Here is a 23,331-nt window from a genome sequence, read left to right as displayed (position 1 = left end):
CCTGGGAGGAGATGATGATTCCGTTGGGGCTCCCGATTAGGAGCTTGTGGTGAGGCCTGGGGGCTGGGCGCAGACGCTCTGAGCATTGGGGGTGTCAGGCAGGAGTGGGAGGGGGTGGAAGAGGAGACACAGGTGGGCTGAGGTTGGGTGTGGCTCGAAGAAAGGTCAGGGTAGGTGGGGGTGGGAGCACAGCATTTAGGGGGAGTGACGGGAGCTGCGCCCAGAAGAGGCATGGCACTGCGATGGGCCCACCTTGTGCATCCACACGCCACCATCCTCACCGGCTGGGGAGCTGGGAGGCCCAGCTGGGTTGCTATGGTGATGGGATGCGTGACCAGCAGGTGTCAGCAGAGCCTGCAGAAATGGGAAGACAGGTGTGGCTAAGTGAGGGACACCCCATCCCCTCTCCTGGAGCCCCCTCCAGCTGTGCCAGGAGGGCCCCCCCCCCAGCACTGCCAGCCACCTCTGCCAGGAGCCGGGGACCTCTGCCTGCCGCCGCCGTTGCCATGGCTGCACAGCTGGGAAGCAGGGCCCGGGGTGGGTGTCTCCCCTTTGCAGGCTGGAGACCTGCACTCCACACTGCGGGTCCGTGGAGGCACATCCTCTCTGGGCCTCAGTGTCCCCGTCTGTGACGCTGTGCTGAGGAGGAGCGGGGGCCCAGCACACAGTGCTGCTGTCCTGGTTTACCCGTTGCCGGGAGCGTCTCTCTGCCCCAGGAATGAGGCGCACACAGCGCACACGCGGGGCACACGTGCCCACACACGCACGTGGACGGCCCACACGGGGCACAGTCTGCCTTTCTGCCCGGTTCCCTGACCCTAATGCCCCTGCACAGGGCCGCCCAGGCCCAGGGAGGAGGAGCCCGTGGTGCCCTCTGAGCCTCGGTGGGTGCTGGCCGGGGCTCTGTGGCAGGAGCCTCAGGACCCCTCATCTTTCTCTGGGCCATGTGACTGATAGATGGGGAGACCGAGGCAAGCTGGCCTCCAGCATGGGTGGTGGAGGGAGCAGCCAGGAGGGAGTCCGTGCAGGAATGAGACGGGTCCACGGGGCACCCTTTCCCACACGCCCTCCTCGCTCCCCTCCCGGGGCTGCGGCTGTGATGCGGAAATGCTGAGGTCTGCGCTTTTCCCACTCACAGCATGCTTCCTGCAGAAGCAAATGAAAGAGGCTGCGGGGGGGAAAGGGGTGCTCCCACCCAGCCCCGGCAGCTGGTGTGGTGGGGGTGCCTGGCCAGGTGGCCTCATGGTCCCTGGGGCCCACCTGGGGTGAGGGCCGGTCTCATTGTCCAGTGGTTCACATTTTAGATCTCCAGCCGGAAGCTTGGAGGGTGGAGGACATCTGCCTCCCCAGCCACATGGGAGGGTGACAGCCTGGGGTCCCAGGCTTCCAGCTGTCACCTGCCTGAAGGGTGCCCCCCACCCCCCGGCAAAGCTGAGAGAGGAAAAAAAGACTCAGAGGGCTCTCATCTGTCTCTTGACAGGGAGGGGGCTCTGAGGCAGGTGTCCCCAGGGCCCTGTATCTCCACCCAACTGGGGAAATGCTTTCAGGTCAGGTCAGAGATAGAAAGGACTGGTTCATCCATCCACCCACCCATCCATCCACCTATTCATTCATCCACCCATCCATTCATCCACCACCATCCTTCCACCCACCCATCCATCCATCCATCCATCCACCACCATCCATACACCCACCCATCCATCCACCCATCCATTCATCCATCCATCTGTCCACTCATCCATCCATCCATCCATCCATCCATCCATCCACCCATCCATTCACCCATCCATCTGTCCATTCATCCATCTATCTGTCCACTCATCCATCCATCCATCCATCCATCCACCATCCATCCATCCATCCACCCATCCATCCACCCATCTATCCACCCACCATCCACCCACCCACCCATCTATCCATCCATCCATCCATCCATCCATCCATCCATCCATCCACTCATCCATCTATCCATCCATCCATCCATCCATCCACCCACCTATCCAACCAACCATCCATCCACCCACCCAACCACCCATCCATCCATCCATCCACCCATCCACCCATCCATTCATCCACTTTCCACATGTCCACTGATCCATGCACCCACCCACCCATCCATCCATTTCCTCATCCATCCGTCCACTTTCCACCTGTCCACTTAGCCATGCTCCCACGCACCCAGCCACCTAACTGACCTCTGCTGACATCTGTTGTCTTAGGGCAGAGCCCGAGGCAGGGTTTTATGCCAGGGCTCCACGGAGGGCGGGCTCAGGCTTGCCCTGTGAAGGAAACAGGACGAGCAGGGGAAGCGCAGCAGAATGTGGCTTTGGCTGGAGTGGTCTGTCTTCAGCTGGGAGCTCTGTAAAGCACCCAGTGTCATCATCGTCGCCACCTTGAGGTGGCCGGTGCTTTGAAACCCCAGGTCAGTCCGCTACCCGCTGTCTGAGCCTCTGTGGCTGCTGTCGCCAAGCGCCACATACAGGGGCTTGACGCACAGAGACTCATCTCGCCGTTCTAGAGCAGGAAGGCTGAAGTCAGGGTGTCAGCAGCTCCTCTGCAGCCTATGGGGGCGGACCCCTGCCCCCCGGAGTCCTTGTGGCCCGTCCACTCTATCACCACATGGCCTTCTTCCTCTTCTCACAGGGACACAGTCATAATGGACCGGCGTTCACCCTAATGACTTCATTTTTTAAAAATATGTTTTTATTGCTGTAGCCGGTGTGGCTCAGTGGACAGAACGTCGGCCTCTGGACTGAAGGGTCCTGGTTCCATTCTGGTCTCGGTTGCAGGCTCGATCCGGCCTTGGTCGGGGCGTGTGCAGGAGGCAGCCAGTCGCTGTGTCTTTCTCACTCACACCGATGTTTCTCCCTCTGTCTCTCCCCCTCCCTTCTATGGCTCTAAAGACCAATGGGAATGTGGCCTCAGGTGAGGATTAACAACAACAACACACACACACACACATTTTTAAAATTGAATTTAGAGAGAGAGGAAGGAAGAGGGACAGAGAGATGGAAATATCGATGAGAGAGAAATATTGATCGGCTGCCTCCTGACGGCCCCCCACTGGGGGTCGGTCCTGCCGCCCTGGCACGTGCCCCGACCGGGAATCAACGCTCACCTACTGAGCCGCACCGGCCGGGCCTAACGACCTCGTCTTGACTTGATTCCTCTGCAAAGACTATTTCCAAACCAGGTCCCGGCACAGGCACCGGGGGCAGGCTTTCAGCATATCTTTTGGGGGACACGATTCAACCCCCAGCACTGGCTGTGGGCGACCCCCGCTCGAGGCTGCAGGGCTGTGCAACCGGCGAGGGCAGCAGTGAGGCCTTAGCTGCGCAGACTCACAGAGCAGGAGAGGGTGCCGCTGTCGGCCAGGGCTCTGTCCCTCGCACAGGGGCTGAGCTGGCTCATGTCGCTGCGATGAGGGAGAGGCTGGGGGGAGGGGACCTTAGGAGGAAGAACCCAGGCTGGACCTGCCAGTGAAGGCGGTGGGGCTGCAGGAGCTGGGGAGCTGGCTGGGGACGGGCGCTGGGCACAGGGCTGGGTGGTGCGGGAGGCCCCGGTGCTGGTGCCGGGTGCCAGAAAGGCCCACGCCGTCCCTCCCTGAGCGGTTTCCTTTGGCGATGGCGATGCGGAGGGGCCACGGCCAGGCCACAGCAACGGCTTGGTTTGGGCAGCTGACAGGGAAATGGGCTCCGTCATTTGTTCCCAGACACCTGGGGGCGGGGCCAGGGTAGCTCCTGGGGAGGCCCCTGCAGGCCCCTCCCAGCCAGGCGGGGGGGGGGGGTGAGACGGGCACAGTGTGAGGGCTGGGGGGGGACAGGGGCACAGTGTGAGGGCTGGGGGGACAGGGCACAGTGTGAGGGCTGGGGGGACAGGGCACAGTGAGGGCTGGGGGACAGGGGCACAGTGAGGGCTGGGGGGACAGGGCACAGTGAGGGCTGGGGGGACAGGGCACAGTGTGAGGGCTGGGGGGGGACAGGGCACAGTGTGAGGGCTGGGGGGGGACAGGGGCACAGTGTGAGGGCTGGGGGGGACAGGGCACAGTGTGAGGGCTGGGGGGGGACAGGGCACAGTGTGAGGGCTGGGGGGGACAGGGCACAGTGTGAGGGCTGGGGGGGACAGGGCACAGTGTGAGGGCTGGGGGGGGACAGGGCACAGTGTGAGGGCTGGGGGGGGACAGGGCACAGTGTGAGGGCTGGGGGGGACAGGGCACAGTGTGAGGGCTGGGGGGGACAGGGCACAGTGTGAGGGCTGGGGGGGACAGGGCACAGTGTGAGGGCTGGGGGGGACAGGGCACAGTGTGAGGGCTGGGGGGGACAGGGCACAGTGTGAGGGCTGGGGGGGACAGGGCACAGTGTGAGGGCTGGGGGGGACAGGGCACAGTGTGAGGGCTGGGGGGGACAGGGCACAGTGTGAGGGCTGGGGGGGGACAGGGCACAGTGTGAGGGCTGGGGGGGGACAGGGCACAGTGTGAGGGCTGGGGGGGGACAGGGCACAGTGTGAGGGCTGGGGGGGACAGGGCACAGTGTGAGGGCTGGGGGGGACAGGGCACAGTGTGAGGGCTGGGGGGGACAGGGCACAGTGTGAGGGCTGGGGGGGACAGGGCACAGTGTGAGGGCTGGGGGGGACAGGGCACAGTGTGAGGGCTGGGGGGGACAGGGCACAGTGTGAGGGCTGGGGGGGACAGGGCACAGTGTGAGGGCTGGGGGGGACAGGGCACAGTGTGAGGGCTGGGGGGGGACAGGGCACAGTGTGAGGGCTGGGGGGGACAGGGCACAGTGAGGGCTGGGGGGGACAGGGCACAGTGAGGGCTGGGGGGACAGGGCACAGTGATGGCTGGGGGGACAGGGCACAGTGATGGCTGGGGGGACAGGGCACAGTGTGAGGGCTGGGGGGACAGGGACACAGTGTGAGGGCTGGGGGGACAGGGCACAGTGAGGGCTGGGGGGACAGGGCACAGTGAGGGCTGGGGGGACAGGGCACAGTGAGGGCTGGGGGGACAGGGCACAGTGTGAGGGCTGGGGGGGACAGGGCACAGTGTGAGGGCTGGGGGGACAGGGACACAGTGTGAGGGCTGGGGGGGACAGGGCACAGTGAGGGCTGGGGGGACAGGGCACAGTGAGGGCTGGGGGACAGGGCACAGTGTGAGGGCTGGGGGGACAGGGCACAGTGAGGGCTGGGGGGGACAGGGCACAGTGTGAGGGCTGGGGGGGACAGGGCACAGTGTGAGGGCTGGGGGGACAGGGCACAGTGTGGGCTGGGGGGACAGGGCACAGTGTGAGGGCTGGGGGGACAGGGCACAGTGAGGGCTGGGGGGGACAGGGCACAGTGTGAGGGCTGGGGGGGACAGGGCACAGTGTGAGGGCTGGGGGGGGACAGGGCACAGTGAGGGCTGGGGGGGACAGGGCACAGTGTGAGGGCTGGGGGGGGACAGGGCACAGTGAGGGCTGGGGGGGACAGGGCACAGTGTGAGGGCTGGGGGGGGACAGGGCACAGTGAGGGCTGGGGGGGACAGGGCACAGTGTGAGGGCTGGGGGGGGACAGGACACAGTGTGAGGGCTGGGGGGGGACAGGGCACAGTGAGGGCTGGGGGGGACAGGGCACAGTGTGAGGGCTGGGGGGGACAGGGCACAGTGTGAGGGCTGGGGGGACAGGGCACAGTGTGAGGGCTGGGGGGGCCAGGGCACAGTGTGAGGGCTGGGGGGACAGGGCACAGTGAGGGCTGGGGGGACAGGGGCACAGTGTGAGGGGGGGGACAGGGCACAGTGAGGGCTGGGGGGGGGACAGGGCACAGTGTGAGGGCTGGGGGGACAGGGCACAGTGTGAGGGCTGGGGGGACAGGGCACAGTGAGGGCTGGGGGGACAGGGCACAGTGTGAGGGTTGGGGGGACAGGGCACAGTGTGAGGGCTGGGGGGACAGGGCACAGTGTGAGGGCTGGGGGGACAGGGCACAGTGTGAGGGCTGGGTAGGGAACCTGGGAGGCCCGGACTCAGGGCACTGCCTGTTGCCCTCCAAGCCCCAGGGTACCTGTTGCCTTCCCTCTCCGCCCCCACCCCCCCCAGGGGGGCAGAAACCCACTTGCAGAGCCCTTTGGCCCAGTTCACTAGGGGAGAGTCAGGGGGGACAGAGAGCGCCAGAAAAAAGGAAAACACTCCACAAACCAGTCTCCTCCCGCACCCCGCCCTGCGTCGGCTCTCCTTCCAGACCCTCCTTGGGTGAGAAAAGTGAAATTCGGTTCAAAACAGTGTTTATGGAAAACAGATTCTGTGCCCAGGGCTGGCTGAGCCGGGAGCTCAGCCTGGGAGCCCTCCATGGGGGAGGAGGCGCTGGAACCCCTTCCCTGTCCCCCCCAACCCCCCTGTCACAGGGGGGCCCCTGGGTGGGGCTTGAGGTGGATCCTCTCCCACCAGGAGGCCGAAGGACCAGACGGAGGAGAGGTTCCTGCTGGCGGCGGGCAGCCTTGGCCTTGCTTGGCCTGAGGATGCGTCGCTGCAATCTGTGCCTCTGTCTTCACACAGTGTATGTGCGTGTGTGCGCACATGCACACGTGTGTACATACATGTGTGTGCACGCATGTGTGTTTGTGCATCTTTAAGGACGTTGCGTTTAAGGCCCACCTTAACCCTGGATGGTCAGGTCTCGAGATCCTCACCTCAGTTACATCTGCAAAGACCTATTTCCAAACAGGGCCCCACTCTGAGGTTCCGGGTGGACATTCTTTTGGGGGGACACCACTGCACCCCCTTGGCTGTGAGGGCAGGGCGATCAGCTGGGGCGGCTGTGAAGCCGCAGGACGAGAGGTGGCGAGTGATGCGGTGGGACAGCCGGGCCGGCTGCACCGAGGGCAAACAGTACTGGGTCTGTGCGGTTTCTGTGTCATCGTTGGTGGTTCCTGCCTCCCAGCAGCCCCCCCAGGAGCACCCCCCGCCCCACCTGCAGAACGGGAGCCCGTGGGCCGTGGGGGCTCAGAGGCGGGGCCCTGGGCACGGGGCTGGCGCCCATCCATCGTTCCTGCGGGCACCGTGGGAGGCTCCGGGCCTCTGGGAGCCTCCGCCCGCCCGGGCTAAAAACGCTCTTAATTAAAACGGAAAGCTGGCACCGCCGCGGGCAGGAGCTGACTCTTCCTTGGCAAGTGGCAGCCGTTCAGGTCCCCGAGGGAGCAGGTCTCCAGGGACAACCTGCTTCCAGGAGAACCTAATGAAACTCCCACGTGCCAGATTCCAGCAGGAGCTGCTCCGCACGTCTACCCGGCGGGGCAGGCAGGGGGAGGGGCTCCTGGGAACCGCAGCGATGGAGGCCACCTGCGGAGCCCTGCCCCTCTGGGCCGGTGGCTCGTGGCTGAGCAGGGAGGGCGGGGGGTGCGGCCTGGCCTCGGCATTTCCTCACTCCCGGGTCCTCCTCCCCGGACACGTCACAGACAGGGACACCGAGGCCCAGAGACGGGGGCCTGTCCCAGGCGCACCCTGCCGTCTTGGCTCTTTACCAGGCCAGAGCCCCTGGGCCCCAGGGTGGAGCCGAGGGTGGAATTTCAGGCATGAGAGGGCAGTGGAAGGCAGTGCAGCGGGAGGAGGAGGGGCGAGGAGGAGGGGGAGCAGGAGACACCGGTGCTGCCCCCACATTCAGGCCCCTCCACCCACCCTGGCCCCGTCATCAGCGCCTCTGGGACCCCCTTATTCAGGGTGCGCGGCTCCCGCTCCCTGCCTGCTCCTCGGGGTGGGGGTGGGGTGGGGGGGGGGAGCCGCCTGGGTCTGGGGAGCAAGGTGCTTTCCCCGCAGCCTCAGTCCTCGCCCCCAGAACAGGGGGACCTGCAGCCCGGGGGTGTGCGATGGCTCAAGGGCACAGGGCCCGTGGGAACCTGCATGCAAGAGCCTCTCCAACCCTCACTCCCCCAGTTCCCAGTAAGAAGGGCGGGGAGGACGGGCAGACTGACAGCCGAAGCCGTGGTCCATGGCCCCGCGCCCATCACCTCGTTTTAGCCGCGTTTCCTGTGCGCCCCCACGGACATCACCTCCCACGGGCGTCTGCAGCCCCCCCACAGGAATGGAAGCCAGGGCCGGGCTCTGTGCGGGCTGGGCCCACGGCAGCCGCGGTCATTTTCCCGTCAGGGCCTGAGCCACGCACGCAGGAGGCAGGAATGAAGTCCCCTGGGCCCAGTGCACAGGTGGCCCCGCCCGGCTTACACCTTGGAGTCTGAGCCTGGGCTCCCCAAGGCCCTGGCGCAAGGACTCAGGTGCAGGTGAGGAGACCCCGGAGGGGAAGGGGGAAGTGAGGCAGGAATGGAAGGAGCCGGTGAAAGGTGACCAAGTGACCACTGTGGGGACCAGAGCCCAAGCCTCCGGGGGCCCTCAGGGAGACAGCGCACTCTGCCCCCCAAGGGCCAGGGAGCCTGGGAACTGATGCACCCACTTTCCTGGGTTACGGTGGAGGGCCGCCCCTGGGGGGTGTTAGTCCCACCCACCTGCGGGTGACAGGCCCGGGCACAGAGGAAGCCCTCAGAGAGAGAGGTGCTCATGCTGGCGGCCGGCTCCCCTGGGCCCGCGCGCTGCCCTGAGGACGAGGGGAGACGGGGTGGAATGTCTGGAGCTCCCGCAGCAGCTTTGTGAGCGTGAGGCAGTGACTGGCATCAGCGTCTGAAGTCCAGTTGCTGCCGAGTAAGCCGGCCTCAGGCCCCAGCCTGCGCCCTCGCTGTGTCATCGCCAGCGGAGTTTGCTGTCACTTGTCGCTAAAAGGACCCCGAGGGAGAAGGAGGCTCGGGCAGAGGGCGGCCACTGTCCCTTGATCTCAGACTTCTAGTCTCCAGATTGTGAGCGAGTGAACGTCTGTTTTGTTTGTTTTTAAATATTTTTATTGATTTTTAGAGAGAAAGGGAGAGGGAGAAAGAGGAACATTGATGTGAGAGCATAGCATCCGTCAGCTGCCTCCTGCACGCCCCTTCCTGGGGACCAAGCCCACAGGCGGGCGTGCGCCTCAGCCCAGATCCCACTGGCCGCCTTCTGGTGACGGGACGACGCTCACCCACCTGAGCCGCACCAGCCGGGCAAGTGTCCCTTGTTTGAAACCGGCCAGGGTGAGGGACGTGGTTACAGCAGCCCCGGGACACTACCCAGATGTGAGGGTGGCGAGGCTGGGGCTGGGGCCCCCTCGCTGGCGCTGGGGCGCGGTAGTGGGCGCGTGTGCATGGGGGTGGGGGTGGGGGGGGTGCGCGGCTCTGCTGTCTTCCGGAGGCTCAGGTTCCCGCTCAGGTATTTAAACGCCGACGTGAAGGCAGCCCGAGGAGCGGGGCAGGGCTGCGCTGTAGACACAATAGAAGCCGTGGCTGCTATTTTAAACCAGCGCCCCTGCCAGCCGGCCTCGCCCCCCTGTGTCTGAGACGCTGAGGCTGGGGTGTGTTTAGTGTGGCCGCAGTCAGCGTGGGTGTGGAGAGAGCCCGGCGGGGGATTGGCCCTCATGCCGCCCTCCCGCCAAGGCCCTGTGGGGCGGGGTGTCTGCCCATCAGCAGCCGCTGCAGCTGGGAGAGCGGCTCCCGGGGGCTGTCGCCTGGGGCTGGCTTTCTCCCCAGGGGGTCGCAGGGCAGGAGCAGCCGGACTGGCCTGGGTGCGCCCCGCTGGGGGGCAGGGGTGAAGGGCACTCGGCTTGGGGCCCTCCCTCATTTTAAGCCCATCCCACACTGGCACAGCGGTCACTCACGGTCCGATGCCCCGGAGAGCTCGGCAGGCCGGGGGCCAGGCCGGCTCACCGCTGCGGGCGCTCACCGGGCGCTGGTGACCGGACACCGCCTGTGGCCACGCCACGGCCGCGTGGATCCTCACCAGGGACGGCCCCTGGAGCGTGTGGCTTTGGGGACCCAGCCTAGGCCACTGGACGTCTCGTGCGACACTTCCTGCTCTTTGGGCCGAGCAGCCACAGGTGCCCTGGTCACAGGGAGGGGACTCGGACGTCACCTCTTGATGGGGGGGGATAAAAAACGTGGGGGCCGTCTTGGTTGGTCCTCACCTGAGGACATTTTCCCACTGATTTTTAGAGAGAGTGGAAGGGAGGGGAGACACACAGAGAGAGTTGATGTGAGAGAGACACATCGATTGATTGCCTCCTGCACACTCCCCGACCAGGGCCAGGGATCGAGTCTGCAACCCAGGTATGTGCCCTTGACCGGAATCAAACCCGGGACCCTTCAGTCCGAAGGCCACAGTCTATCCACTGAGGCACCCCAGCCAGGGCTGGGAGCCCATTTTCAAAACTGCCAGTCGCCAAGGTCACCACCCCATGTGTTGGCCGTCGGGTGGCTGGGTCCTTGCTGCCTCCGGGCCAACTCGGGCTCCCCTGGGCGGATGCTCAGCGCCCCGGGGAGGAGGGGCCGTGAGCCCGCGCCCGGGGGCTGGTCCGCCAGAGTCCGCACCGCTAGTTCCCGGGGCTTCGCAAACGCCCACAGAGGAGGCAGCTTAACACGGGAGTTTATTCTCTATAAGCCCAGAGGCCGGACGTCCGAATGGGGGTGTCGGCAGGGCTGGGCCTCTCCAGAGGCTCCGGCGGCGGGGAACCTGCTCAGGCATCGCCCCGTGTCTGGTGGTGGCCGGTGCTCCTTGGCTCGCGGACGCGTCACCCCAGTCTCTGCCCCGCGTCTCGTGACTGTCACCCTCAGCAGGCCTGTCTGTGTGCGAGTCTGTTCCCGTCAGGGCAGCGCCTCTAAAATCCGGGGTGACCTCATCTCAGCTGCGTCTTCATTGCAATCGTCTCAGTGACCTTCCGCAGAGACCCGGCTTGGGAATAAGCTCCCATTCTAGGTTCCGCAGACAGGGACTTGGGGGCCCCCTGCCTCTGCCCCTGGCTTCCCGCCGGGAGGCTGCAGGGCCCGTCTCAGCAGCATCTGCTGGTTCACCTGCCGCCCGCCCCGCAGAGCCATTTCCCGCGAGGATCCTGGTGTCCCGGCTCCGGGTCCGGGCCGAGGGAATGAGCCTGACAGCAGGAGAGATGTGACCGGGCCCCTGGCCCCTCGCCCAGGCCGGTCCTCCCCCCGGGACCCCTGGCCCAGCCGCTCTCGCAGCCGTCAGGCGCCCGCACGCCCGGCTCAGGTGGACGGGCTGAGCTGCGCCCCCTGAATGCCTTGCTGAGGGAGTCCCAGCCCTGCTCTCGGAGGCAGTGGTGGGAGGTGAGGCCTTGGGGGGTGATTAAAGCACAATGAGGGGGCCCTGGCCGGGTAGTCAGGGGGTTAGAGCGTCGCCCCGATAGGCCAAGGGTGTGGGTTCCATCTCCGGTCAGGACACACACAAGAATTAACCAAGGAATGCATGAATGAGGGAGCAACAAACCTCTCTCTCTCTCTCTCTCTCTCATCAATAAATAGAAATTTAAAAGGCAGCCCTGGCTGGTTTTGCTCAGTGGATAGAACATCAGCCAGCACACTGAAATGAAGGGTTTGGGTTCAATTTCCGGTCAGGGCACAGGCCTGGGTTGTGGGCTCGATCCCCAGTGGGGGGCGTGCAGGAGGCATCAGTGATTCTCTCTCATCATTGATGTTTCTATCTCTCCCTCTCCCGTCCTCTCTGAAACCAATAAAAAATATATTAAAAAAAAAAATTTAAAGGCAAAGAAAAATAAGATGAGGCCAGTGGGGTGGGACCCTGTCCCATGTGACTGATGTCACTAGAACAAGAGAAGAGGACGCAGACACGCACGGGAGGACCACGTGGGGACACAGGAGGTGGCGGTGTCTGCCTGCCCGGAGAGGCCGCAGGAGCACTCTCTGGGGGAGCACTCTCCAGGGAGCACTCTCCGGGGAGCACTCTCCGGGGGGAGCACTCTCCGGGGGAGCACTCTCCGGGGGGGAGCACTCTCCGGGGGGGGGGGAGCACTCTCCGGGGAGCACTCTCTACGGGATCACTCTCTGGGGAGCACTCTCCACGCCGGGCCGTGAGCAAGTCCATTCCCGTGAGGCCCCCGCGGGCCTGTGGCACCTGCACTGCAGCCCGAGCCCCTACAGGCGTGCGGGAAGTGAGTGCCCCGGACACGCACACGGTGAGGACGGTGCTGCCGCTCGGGGCCCAGCAGGTGTCTGTGCAGAACAGGCCGCGGTCGTGTCAGGGTTCGAGGCCATGAGAAAGGTCAGCAAAGGGCACTGAGGGCGGAGACGGGGCCGCCACTCCACATGCGCCTGTGGGAGGCTCATGATGGAAACAGACATAACTCAGCCCTCCCCGCGCCTTCCTCCTCGGGACCCTCGTTGTTGCACGAGGTTGTGTCTGGGGCTGTCCCTGACGCTCTGTGGACCGCTGGCCTCTCTCTCCCAGCTGGGGCTCCCCAAGGGCAGGGACTAGGGGTGCCCCTGTGTCTCCAACGGCCCCAGCCAGGCACGTGACCTGTGATTTCTGATTGAGGCTGGAGAGGGGAAGGGCCTGGTGCCCTGGTCCCGGTGAGCGAGCCGGGTCCCTGAGACCCACCTGCCCCACATCCCACAGGCAGGAGCTGGGCATTGGTTTGGCGGCTCACGGAGGGCCAGGCAGCGCTGGGCCAGGGCTGGGAGCCCAGCAAAGCTGCTTGCCTTCCCGAGGGGGGGTCCCACGTCCACGGAGCACGTGGCCTGGAGGACGCCGCTGAGCAGGGCAGCTGAGGAGGCCCGCGTGGGTGATGCGGGTGGCGGTGTGTGCGACTGCTGTCGGCAGGCCCCTTGCATAGGTCACTCGCATAGGACACGGGTCCACCTCCACCCCCACCCTCATCCCTGCCATGGGGCCTTGGCTGGCACGCCCAGCGCGAGAGCAGAGAGCCCTGGGGAGCAGTGGAAGGCGACGTGTGTGGTGCCCTGTGCCCAGCATGCACACCAGCACCCATTTCACAGACAAGAAGACTGAGCCTGAGCAGGACCACAGAGGAGGAGAAGAGCTGGGGTTTGTTCCCCAGTCACCCTCCGTGAATCCCAGCCTGTCCTCTGTGCTTGGTGACTTTGGGGACCATGACCCATTCAGGCCCCCTGCCGCCGCCTCCAGCCAGGGCCGGCTTCCAGAGTATTCCGAACCCCCAAGGCCGCCTCTGATTGATGGTGAATTGAGTTGACTTGTAATTTGTACCTTGAGGACCAAGATACAGTTGTTGCTAGAAAAGAACCGAAACCAGCTATGAATAATTCCTGTGCTTTCAACAAAAACACCAATGAGACGAAAGTTTACATAAATACCACTGAACCAGCCAGGCACGAAGGGAGAAGACACCCCTCAAATCATCTGAGGGGGCTCCTGGGTAGAGGTCTGGGCCTCCTCCGCGTGGGCTGGGCAGGCCCCAGCGCACAGTGGGGCTGCAGGGGCGTCACCTGGGACGAAGGCCTGGCCTGGCTCTCTCCGCTCCCTGGCCCAGCACTTGTGAGCCGGGCGGGCCCTGCTGGGAGACCTCTGGACTTCACACAGGCTGTTCTTTCGCTTGCAGTGCCTGCCTCTGCCGTCCCCAGCAAACTCCTCTCCATCCTTGAAAACCCAGCCAAGCGGTGTCATTTCCTTCATTCACTGGGTGGACATGCACTGAGGTCTGGGGGCTGGGCGTGGTGGGAGCGTCTCTGCTGTGGGCTGTTTATGGAACTGAGTTTGCGTGTCACCTCTGACATGCGTGTCATAGGTTCCCCATCACTGGATTAGGTCATGAGGTTGGAAGCCTCATGAATGGGATTAGTGCCCTTATAACATGGGTGCCAGAGGCTCCCTCCGCCTTCTGCTGCGAGGACACAGCCACAACCCCGAGGTCTGTCAACCAGGAGGTGGGCCCTCGCCGGTCACTGAACCTGCCGGCGCCTCGGCCTGGGACTTCTGGCTCCAGAACTGTGAGAAGTGCGTTCTGTGGTTCATGTCACCCCGGCTTTGTTACGGGAGCCCCAGCTGACTGACAGCGGAGGGGACAGGCTCAGAGGGGAGATGGGCTGTTGGGAGGGACTAACACAGCCAGCAGGATCCGCTCCGTCACCACTCAGCTGCGTGACCTTGGACCGTCCTTGCCCTGTCTGGGCCTCTGTTTCCACATCATAACAAGACCCTCCTCTTGGAGCCCCAGGTTCCAGCCACCCCCTCGAAATGGAGAGGCAGCGACCTGGGCCCGGGGCCGTGACAGCGGGGTGTGGCCGCGCAGAGCCCTGGGCCAGAGGGAGGGGCTTGGGTGTGTCCTGGCTCTGGGATCAGGCGGAAGGCTGAATTGTGTGCCCCCCAAATACGTTAAGGCCTGGCCTGTGAACCCTCAGAACCTGGCCTTACTTGGAATCAGGATCACTGCAGATGTGACTGTGAAGATGAGGTCACGCCGGAGTAGGGGGGCCTTTACCCGACAGGACTGGGGTCCTTGGGAGAGAAGACAGAGACAGACACGGAGGGGAGAGGGCCGCGTGGAGACAGGCACGGGAGACGCCGCGTGATGTGGGCGCGGGCGCTGCAGTGACGCAGCTTTGGTCACGGCGCTCCCAGGATGGCCGGCCCCGCAGCAGCCGGAGAAGGGCCAGGAGTCTCCATCTCCAAGGACGGCCACCCTGTTGACACCTTGATTTTGACGTCGTGAGAGGAGGTTTCTGTTGTCTGAAGCCACCCAGTGGGGGCCGTTTGTCCCAGCAGGCCCAGGAGGTGACACTCTTGGCTCGGCCCCGTCCGGTCAGGAAGCTTCGGGGCTGCGGCTGGGACCGGCTGGCCAGGGGCGCTGAGCGCCTGCTGGTACCAGCCCTCACCAGTGGGAGGTGAGGTGGTGGTCAGCCTGGGGCTTGGGGCTCCGGGCCCCTAGGCTCCCCCAAAACCTGGGGATCGTTCATCTTGGCTGCCATCTGCATCCCAGCATAGGTACTCCCTCACCTGATCCCAGCAAAGGAGGGCATCCAGCCCCACTTTACAGGCAGGTAAACTGAGGCTCAGAGCAGAGAAGTGTCTGGCTCTGAAGTCCAGCTCGTTGGGTCATTGATCAGCGCCCGCCTGCAAGGGGCAGCCTGGCTAGGAGCGGACAGAACTGAGTTCCAACCCAGCTCGGCCACCTCGTGTGCCCTGGGCCATCACAGGCCCCGAGCCTTGCCCGTGCAGCTCTGAGGACGTCCCTGCCTGACTCCCAGCTGGCGGTTGGCGCTGGCTGGGCGGGACCCGGATGGGGTGTCGCCGGCTGGAGCGCCTGCACGTAGCGGAGGGTCCTCAGAAGCCCTTCAGAGCACGTGAGCATCCGGCATGGGGTCTTGGCCCCTTTTCCGACCTCGACTTGGAAGTCACAATGTCGCTATCCTGTGTCCGGTTATGAGACTCAAGGTTCCACCGCCAATGGGAGGAACGTCAAGGCCGCGTTGTCGAAGGAGACATTGTGTGGCCAACCTCAGAGGACACAATGTGTCGGCCTGACTCGGGAGGCCGGGCGGTGCCTGGGGTGCGGCCTTCATCTCCTGCAACTGAAACTGTGACCTGGTGCGGGCCTGGGGGAGAGGGAGAGAGAGAGAGAGAGAGAGAGGAGGGGAGGGGTGGGGGCAGAGGTGCTCAAGGCCTGTGGCCCGCAGTCCTGCAGAGTTTGGCCTCTTGGGCAAGGCCGCGTGGAGCCTCATCCGTCAGCCCCTCGTGGGTCTGAGGCCTTGGCCTTGGAGAGGGGCTCGCCGCGGGGCAGCTCCTCTGGTGCTTTCTGTCCAGCTGCACCCCCTTTAGAGCCCCCCTCCCCAGGCCCTTTGGGGACCGGCCCCTTTCTTGCTGCAGATCCGATGTTGGCTGTACCCCGCCCCCCGCCCCCCCACAGAGGACTGATGTTGGTGGGAGAGGGAGAGGGAGAGGGAGAGCTAGCGGTGTCCTTCCACACCTGCAGGGGGGCCACTTTGGGGTTTGTGCGCCTGGCCCTGCATTCTAGTTGAAGACAGCTGGGCACCAACCACTGCCATCTCCCTCCTCCTCTGGGCCGGGCCCTGCGCCGTCTGGCCCGCCCGCAGCCCTGGCCCTGTCCTGTGTCAGGGTAAGTCGTCACCCCCCTCCCTCCCCACCCCGGTTCTGTGTTGAGCAACGGTCCGACTGTACGCTCCATGGGGACAGGACTCCGGCCCTGTCCCTTTGTCAGGGCCTAGTACAGGGCCTGACCCGGTCGGCGTGTGTTAAACACGAGCGGATAAATGCGAGGAAGTCGGTGTGTGGCCCAGGAAGACAGTAACCGTCAAGGTGCCTGAGCTGAATGGGGTGGCTGAGCAGGAGCTACACACGAGGTGCAACTGTGGCCCCGCAGGTGCCCTGCCCGGTGTTTGGTTTTGGTCAGCACAGTGTTAAACGTAGTGCCCAGGCCCGAGGCGGCACCACGGCACGGCGGGCCTGCTGCCCTGGAGGGGCGCCCAGACGTGTCGGGGAGAATACATCTTTATGTGTCGTGTGGGGGAATTCTGTCACTGCGGCATCACCGAGCCCCTTCTGACTGATACAGCCGCTTCGCACAAGCAGTGGCACACCCCTGGCCGTCCCACTTGTGCTCCCCTGCTTCCTGCCTGACTCCGTGGGTCTTTTTAAATATATTTTATTGATATTTAGAGAGGAAGGGAGAGGGAGAGAGAGATAGAAACATCAATGATGAGAGAGAATCATTGATTGGCTGCCTCCTGCACACCCCACACTGGGGAGCGAGCCCGCAACCCAGGCATGTGCCCTTGACCGGAAGCGAACCTGGGACCCTTCAGTCCGCAGGCTGATGCTCTATCCATTGAGGCAAACCAGCCAGGGCATCTGTGGGTCTTTAAGCCTAGGAAAATGTATTAGCTTGCTAGGGCAGCCATAACAAAGGACCACAAAGGGGGTGATGTAAACCACAGATGTGTACTGTCTAGCAGCTCTGAAGGCCAGGAGCTCAAGGTCCGGTTGTGGGAGGGTTGGATCCTCCTGGGCTGTGAGGAGGATCTGCTCCGGGCCTCACCCTTTGCCCAGAAGGTGGCCGTCTCCTTTCCGTCCTTTCACACAGTCTTCCCTCCGTATCTCTGTCCCCTTCACTCAGGACACCAGGCACCGCGATTAGGGCCCACCCTGCTCCCGTGTGACCTCATCTTAATGTATTACACCTGCAGTGACGCTATTTCCAAAGGAGGTCACTCCCTGAGGTGCTGGCGGTTAGGACCTGAACATACCAACGTCGGGGGTGTTGCACCCATACCAGAGGGCCTCCTGGAGGTGGGTCTGTGCAGCTGGGCCAGGTGAGCAGGCTGGTCAGGGGAGTGTGAGGGAAAATGCAGACATTTCCATCCTGGCAGGGTTGGTTCTAGAAGGTTCTTTTTCTTTTTTTTTCTTTATTGTTGAGATTATTACAGATGTCTCTTCTTTTCCCCCCCATTACCCCCCTGCACCCGTTTCCCGCCCCGCCCCTGGCCTTCGCCATCCTGTTGTCTGTGTCCATAGGTAATGCATACGTACATGTAAGATCTTTGTTGAATCTCTTCCCGCCCCCCCACCCCCCTTCTCTGAGAATTGCCAGTCTGTTCCATTGCCATGCCTCTGGTTCCAGTTTATTCACCAGTTTATTCTGTTCATTAGATTTCTTATTCATTTATTTTGACTTTTTTTAAAAAATATATTTTACTGATTTTTTACAGAGAGGAAGGGAGAGAAATAGAGAGTTAGAAACATCGATGAGAGAGAAACATCGATCAGCTGCCTCCTGCACATCTCCTACTGGGGATATGCCCGCAACCAAGGTACATGCCCTCGACCGGAATCGAACCTGGGACCTTTCCGCAGGCCGACACTCTATCCACTGAGCCAAACCGGTTTCGGCTTATTTTGACTTTTAGATTCAATTGTTGATAGGTATGCGTTTGTTGCCATTTTGTTGTTCACATTTTTAATCTTTTTCTTCTTCCTCTTCTTAAAGGATACCCTTCAGCATTTCATATAATCCTCGTTTGGTGGAGATGAACTCCTTCAGTTTTTTCTTGTCTATGAAGTTCTTTATCTGACCTTCAACTCTAAATGATAGCTTTCCTGGGTAATCTTGGTTGTAGGTTCTTGCTATTTATCACTTTGAATATTTCTTGCCACTCCCTTCTGGCCTGCATAGTTTCCATTGAGAAATCAGCTGACAGTCGTATGGGTACTCCCTTGGAGGTAACTGAGTTTCTTTCTCTTGCTGCTTTTAAGATTCTCTCTTTATCTTTTGCTCTTGGCATTTTAATTATGATGTGTCTTGGTGTGGTCCTCTTTGGGTTCCTTTAGTTTGGGGTTCTCTGCGCTTCCTGGACTTGTAAGTCTATTTCTTTCACCAGGTGGGGGAAGTTTTCTGTCATTTTCAAGTAGGTTTTCAATATCTTGCTCTCTCTCTTCTTCTGGCACCCCCATAATGCGAACGTTGATACACTTGAAGTTGTCCCAGAGGCTCCTTACACTATCTTCATATTTTTGGATTCTTTTTTTTTTTTTTTTTTTTGCTCTTCTGGTTGGGTGTGTTTTGCTTCCTCATATTTCAAATCATTGATTTGATTCTCAGAATCCTCTGCTCTACTGTTGAATCCCTGTATATTATTCTTTATTTCAGTCAGGGTATGCTTAATTTCTGACTGGTCCTTTTCCATTTTTTTTGGAGGTTTCTAGAAGATTCTTAAGTAACCTTAAAACGGTGGTTTTGAACTCTATATTGAGTAGTTTGCTTTCTTTCATTTGTAACATGTTTGTGTCCACATCTTGGCTGCTTCCCTGTATTTGTTTCCATGTATTGTGTAGAGCTGCTATGTCTCCTTGAGTTGGTAGAGTGGCCTTGTGTCGTAGGTGTTCTATAGGGCCCAGTGGCTCAGTCTCCCCAGGCACCTGAGCTAGGAGCTCTAGGTGCACCCCTCTGTGGGCTGTGTGCACAGTTTTGTTGTAGTTGAGCCTTGATTGCTGTTGGTGTCACTGGGAGGCAATGACCTCCAGGCCAATTGGCTGTGAGGACCAGCTGCGACTACAGTGGGAGAGCTGCTGTGCAAGAGACACCCCTATGGAGCAGGACTTGCTTCAGTGGGGCTTTGGTGCTCACTGAATCTGCCCCTTGAGTGTGTCACTTATGGATGTGAAGAGTTGCAATCTGGTATGGTCTCACTCTGACCATTGGATACACTGGCTCTTGGGTCTCCAGGGAGGTGCAAAGTCAGCCACTGCCTGGGGCCATCCTGCAGGAGCTCCAGAGAGATCTGCAGACTCCTCCTCTTTGAATCAGGCTTGGAAGTGCCCAGATGAGGCCCAGCTGTGAAGCGAGGCAGGCTGGTGCTGGTGCCGGCTTTGGGGCCTTTTATTGACAGGTTTGGGGCTCCCTGACCCAGCTGCAGCTTGTTTGACCGATTTTAGCTTGAGCAACAGGCCATTTATATGCAAAAGCTGCTGCACACAGCTTGGGTGGGGTTGTAAATTGGATGAGGCAGGTCTTAGGAAATCACCAGGGCGGAGCAAACAGAAATGGCTGCCCATCAGCCCTGCACCAGGGAGGTCCCAGCATAGGAACAATGATCCCTTTGAGCACCTCTGTCTGGGAGAAAGCCACCCCAAATTCCTGCCCTGATGCCAGACAATCCAGTTCTCCTCATATGTGTCTGTCCCCCAGAGCCTCGCCCTGGTGCTAAAGCTGAGAGGAAGCGGGACCTTGTAAGTTCAGTTTGTGGGGCCGGCCTTTTAAGAGGAACAGCTGGGCCTCCAGCAGCCTCTGGTCACTGAGCCCCAATCTGAACTGGTTTTTACAGCCCGTGGTTAAGAGGACTTCTCCTCCCAGCTCTGGCACCCTGAGCTGGGCATCTGGTTTGGGACCCCTTGCTCCTCCCGACGTCCTCTGCAGAGATGATCTCCCTCCCGATTAAAAAAACGGCCACGTGGGTGCCGCCCAGCCCATTCACGCCCCCACACCTCCTACCCGCCTCAGCGCGCTCCCTTCTTTACTTCTCCAGCTGTAGGACTCCCATTCAGCCAGCTCTCCAGCGGCTCTGGATGGTGGTGCTCTGTGTTTTAGTTGTAACTGTGATGTGATTGTGGGAGGCGGTGAGTACAGGCATTTGCCTGAGCCGCCATCTTCCTCCCCTCTCTTTAGAAGGTTCTTAAGAGACTTGTGACTGCAAAGATGTGGGAGCGCCTGTGTGCATGTGTTGGGAGGTGGAGGTGCCTGGAGACACACAGAGAAAGTGGGGGGGGGCTGCGAGGAGGGGCCTGTCAGGCTTGATCTTCGTGGGTTTGTTTTTGACTTGATGCTGACTCTGGAAATGGATTGATGTGGGGGTGGGGGCCAGAGAGGCAGACAGGAGAGGGAAGCTTTCAAAGCTATAGCCATGGGAAATGTTTTTCTTTTCTGCTTGAAAGAAAATGCCAAAGAAAGTTTTTTTTGTGTTTTTTTTTGTGTTTTTTTTTTTTAAGGGAAGGTGGTGAAGAGAGAGTGCAAGAGACTGTGTGTGTGTGTGTGTGAGAGAGAGAGAGAGCCAGCCAGACAGACAGACATCCTGGGAGCCTGTGGGTGTGTGATGCTCCCTGGAGCCTGTGAGTAGAGATGCCGCCACAGGCCATGGGGCACCGAGGGGAAGGCAGCAGGTGGAGGCTGGGCTTGCTTGCTGCCCCTAAAGCCTGGTGACCTTAAGGGGCCGCCCACCCCGCAGGGACCCTCTGAGCGTGTGTATGACAGGCACAGTGGCGGGACAGACTGTTGTGCAAGTGCAGAAAGTAACGCCCAGGGGTTGTGTGTCAGAACCAGAAGCCTCAGGGAGACAGCAAACGGGACTGACTCTCCAGGTGCCCCAGGGGCTGGACATGGGGGGGGGGGGGAGGAGGCTCAGGGCCAGGCCTCCTGAGCTCCTAGCTCAGCCCTCCAGCCAGGAGTATGCCCTGGGCAGCCTGACCTCATGTGGCCCCAGGCCAAATGGACTCCCACTGACCTCTGACCTGTCACCTCCCTGAGTGGAGGACAGGAGAGGCCCTAGAAGGTGGAGGATTGATGGGCTAGGGCGGTAAAGGGGGTGGCAGGGTGGAGCGCGTTCTTGCCGGGCGTCTGCCTTCTCTAAGCTGGTCTGGTTGGGCCCGGGCTCCCAGGGGCGCTGGGCTCCACATCTGTGTCCCCAGCCCCCACCTGCCTAGCTGCCACCTCTCAGCTGTATGAACATGTCACCTCTGTCTGCACCCCAGGCTTCTCACCTGTGAAGCTGCAGGGCGGTAGCAACATCAGGAGGGCCTGTGTGCACAGAGGAATGCTCAGAAGAGGGGCCCGTGAGCACAGAGGAATGCTCAGACATGAAAGGGACCTGGGAGGGTCTGCAGGCAGCAGCGGGCGGCCTGGATTGGAGGGGGCCACGTGGGTCAGGGCAATGGGGAGGGACGGAGGCCCCCTCTGGGAGCCAGGCTGGCGGTGGAATTTCTCCAGGATTCTCAGCTTGCACAGGCCTGCCAGGGAGGGCTTGGGGGGGCCCAGCGGCCCAGCACCCCAGCGACAGCAGAGGCCGCAGCCCCCTCCCAGGGGCAGACTCCCCACAGAGAACAGCGCCCCTCCCCCCAGGCAGCCCCTCCCCCCCACACGTGCTGCCAAGCCCTCCATTAGTCACCCTGGCACGGACATAACACGAATCCCATTAGTCACACCCGCACAGACTCGCCTACAGAACACACCCAGGCACACCCAGACAAAGGAGGCCCCACCAGGTCCTATTTGCCCTCTCTCTCCCTGAGTGCCTAGAACCGTGCAGGCACCTCAAGGCGCCCACGAACACGTGGTCAGCCTCCCCCAGAGCAGCCAACTCCCACAATAAGTTCCCCACAACCAGCGCCGAGGGCTTCCCCAGTAACCACAGTCCCCCCCACCCCATCCCCCAGACCTCCAAACCTCCCCCATCCCTTCTGTGCACACAAGGACCACAGTGGATGCCCACGAATGACCTTGGCCATCCCCCCTTCTGCCTCTCGGGGTGGGGGTGGGGGCGCGGCAGGCCTCGTGTCCCCCTCCCCAGGCCTGCCCTCCCACGTCTAGCAGAAAAGCCATTCCCCAAGGTCAGCAGAGCGCTCAGCGGGCGGGAGGGGGTTTATTGGCGGGTTATTTGGAGAAATGCTATCGCTCTTAGATGCCGGGGAGAAAGCGCTCACGGTGGACTTTAACCTTGGGCTGCAGCCGCAGCGCTTTGTTTTCGGAGGCACTTCCTGGAGCGCGGTGGCGGGTGGGCGGGGGCGGCGCGGGAATGTGGCCGGGCAGCCGCTCCGCTCCAGGGCCGCTGCCCCGCCCGCTCAGGCCGGCGCTCAGAAGCCTCTGGGCCCGGCCTCGGTCCTTCCATATGTGCTAGAAATTCTGAGAAGCCGAAGCTCCAGGGTGAGAGCCTTTGGGAGGGCGCTAAACCCCTGCCTCCCGCATCTGCCACCGACGGGTAGCAGTCGCATCGCTGGCGCGGGAGGTCCTCAGGGGGCACCCAGGGGGTGGCGAATGCTCCCTCTGCCATGGCTGCCCCCACCCTCAGTCCCGAGCAAAAGCTTGGTGGGAGGCCATGGTCCCTGACCCCTGCCTGCTGCGCTGCTGCAGGACACCCTGTGACCAAGGGACAGTGCTGGTGGCATTAAGCGTTCTGATTGCAAACGCACCCTCTCTGGGCGCCCCTGGACTGTCGAGGTAGAAAGACTGCCTTCCCTCCCAGGCTGCCACCAGCACCCACGATTCCTCCTTTCCAGGGGGGCTATTTGCATGAAAGCGGGTGGCCGACTGGGGCCCCAGTGGGGTGGGCGTTGAGGGGAAGACCGGCTGGCGTGGATGGGGAGCCAGATGAGCCCCCACCTCCAGGTGCAGCGCCGCAAACACCCTGCTTGGCCCTCACAGCGCAAACAAAACAACAAAACAAAACATCACACACACACACACACACACACACACACACACACACACACACACACACACACACAACCCTCCCGCATCCAGCGCTGGCAGAAGGCGCGAGTAAGGCGGGATCTTCGGAAATGGGGGGCAGGCTGGGTTCTGAAAAGCTGCTCAGACCCTGACGCCGCCGTCTCTCCTCGACGGTGCGGGTGACCCCGGAGTTGGGCTCAAGCGGGTGGCCGCTCGCCCGTCCCAGGCTCACCGAGCCTTCAGAGGAGTAAGTGCCCGGCGCTGGCGCCGAGACCCCAGGCAGCGGTTCAGTGAGGCCCGGCGACTGCGGAATGGCTGTGGCGGCACCTAGTTGGAGAGGCCGTTCCCTCTCTTTGGAAAAAGGGGAGGCTCTTGGCTTGACTCCCCTCGCAGTCTGGGGGTCCCCAGGCCGTGACCCGGAAAGCAGGCGCCGGGGCGGCCCGGGGTGCGAGGCCAGCCGGGAGCCTCCGCCCGCGAGCCGCGGGAAGGAGGGTCCGCGCGGAGATTTATGGCCACACCGGCCCCCTGCGCGCCGAGAGCGTTTCCGTCCTCTCCGAGCCAAACGG

Source organism: Myotis myotis, unplaced genomic scaffold (genome assembly GCF_014108235.1).
Source record: "Myotis myotis isolate mMyoMyo1 unplaced genomic scaffold, mMyoMyo1.p scaffold_m19_p_6, whole genome shotgun sequence".
Classification (NCBI taxonomy): Eukaryota; Metazoa; Chordata; class Mammalia; order Chiroptera; family Vespertilionidae; genus Myotis; species Myotis myotis.
This window is presented reverse-complemented; position numbering follows the sequence as displayed.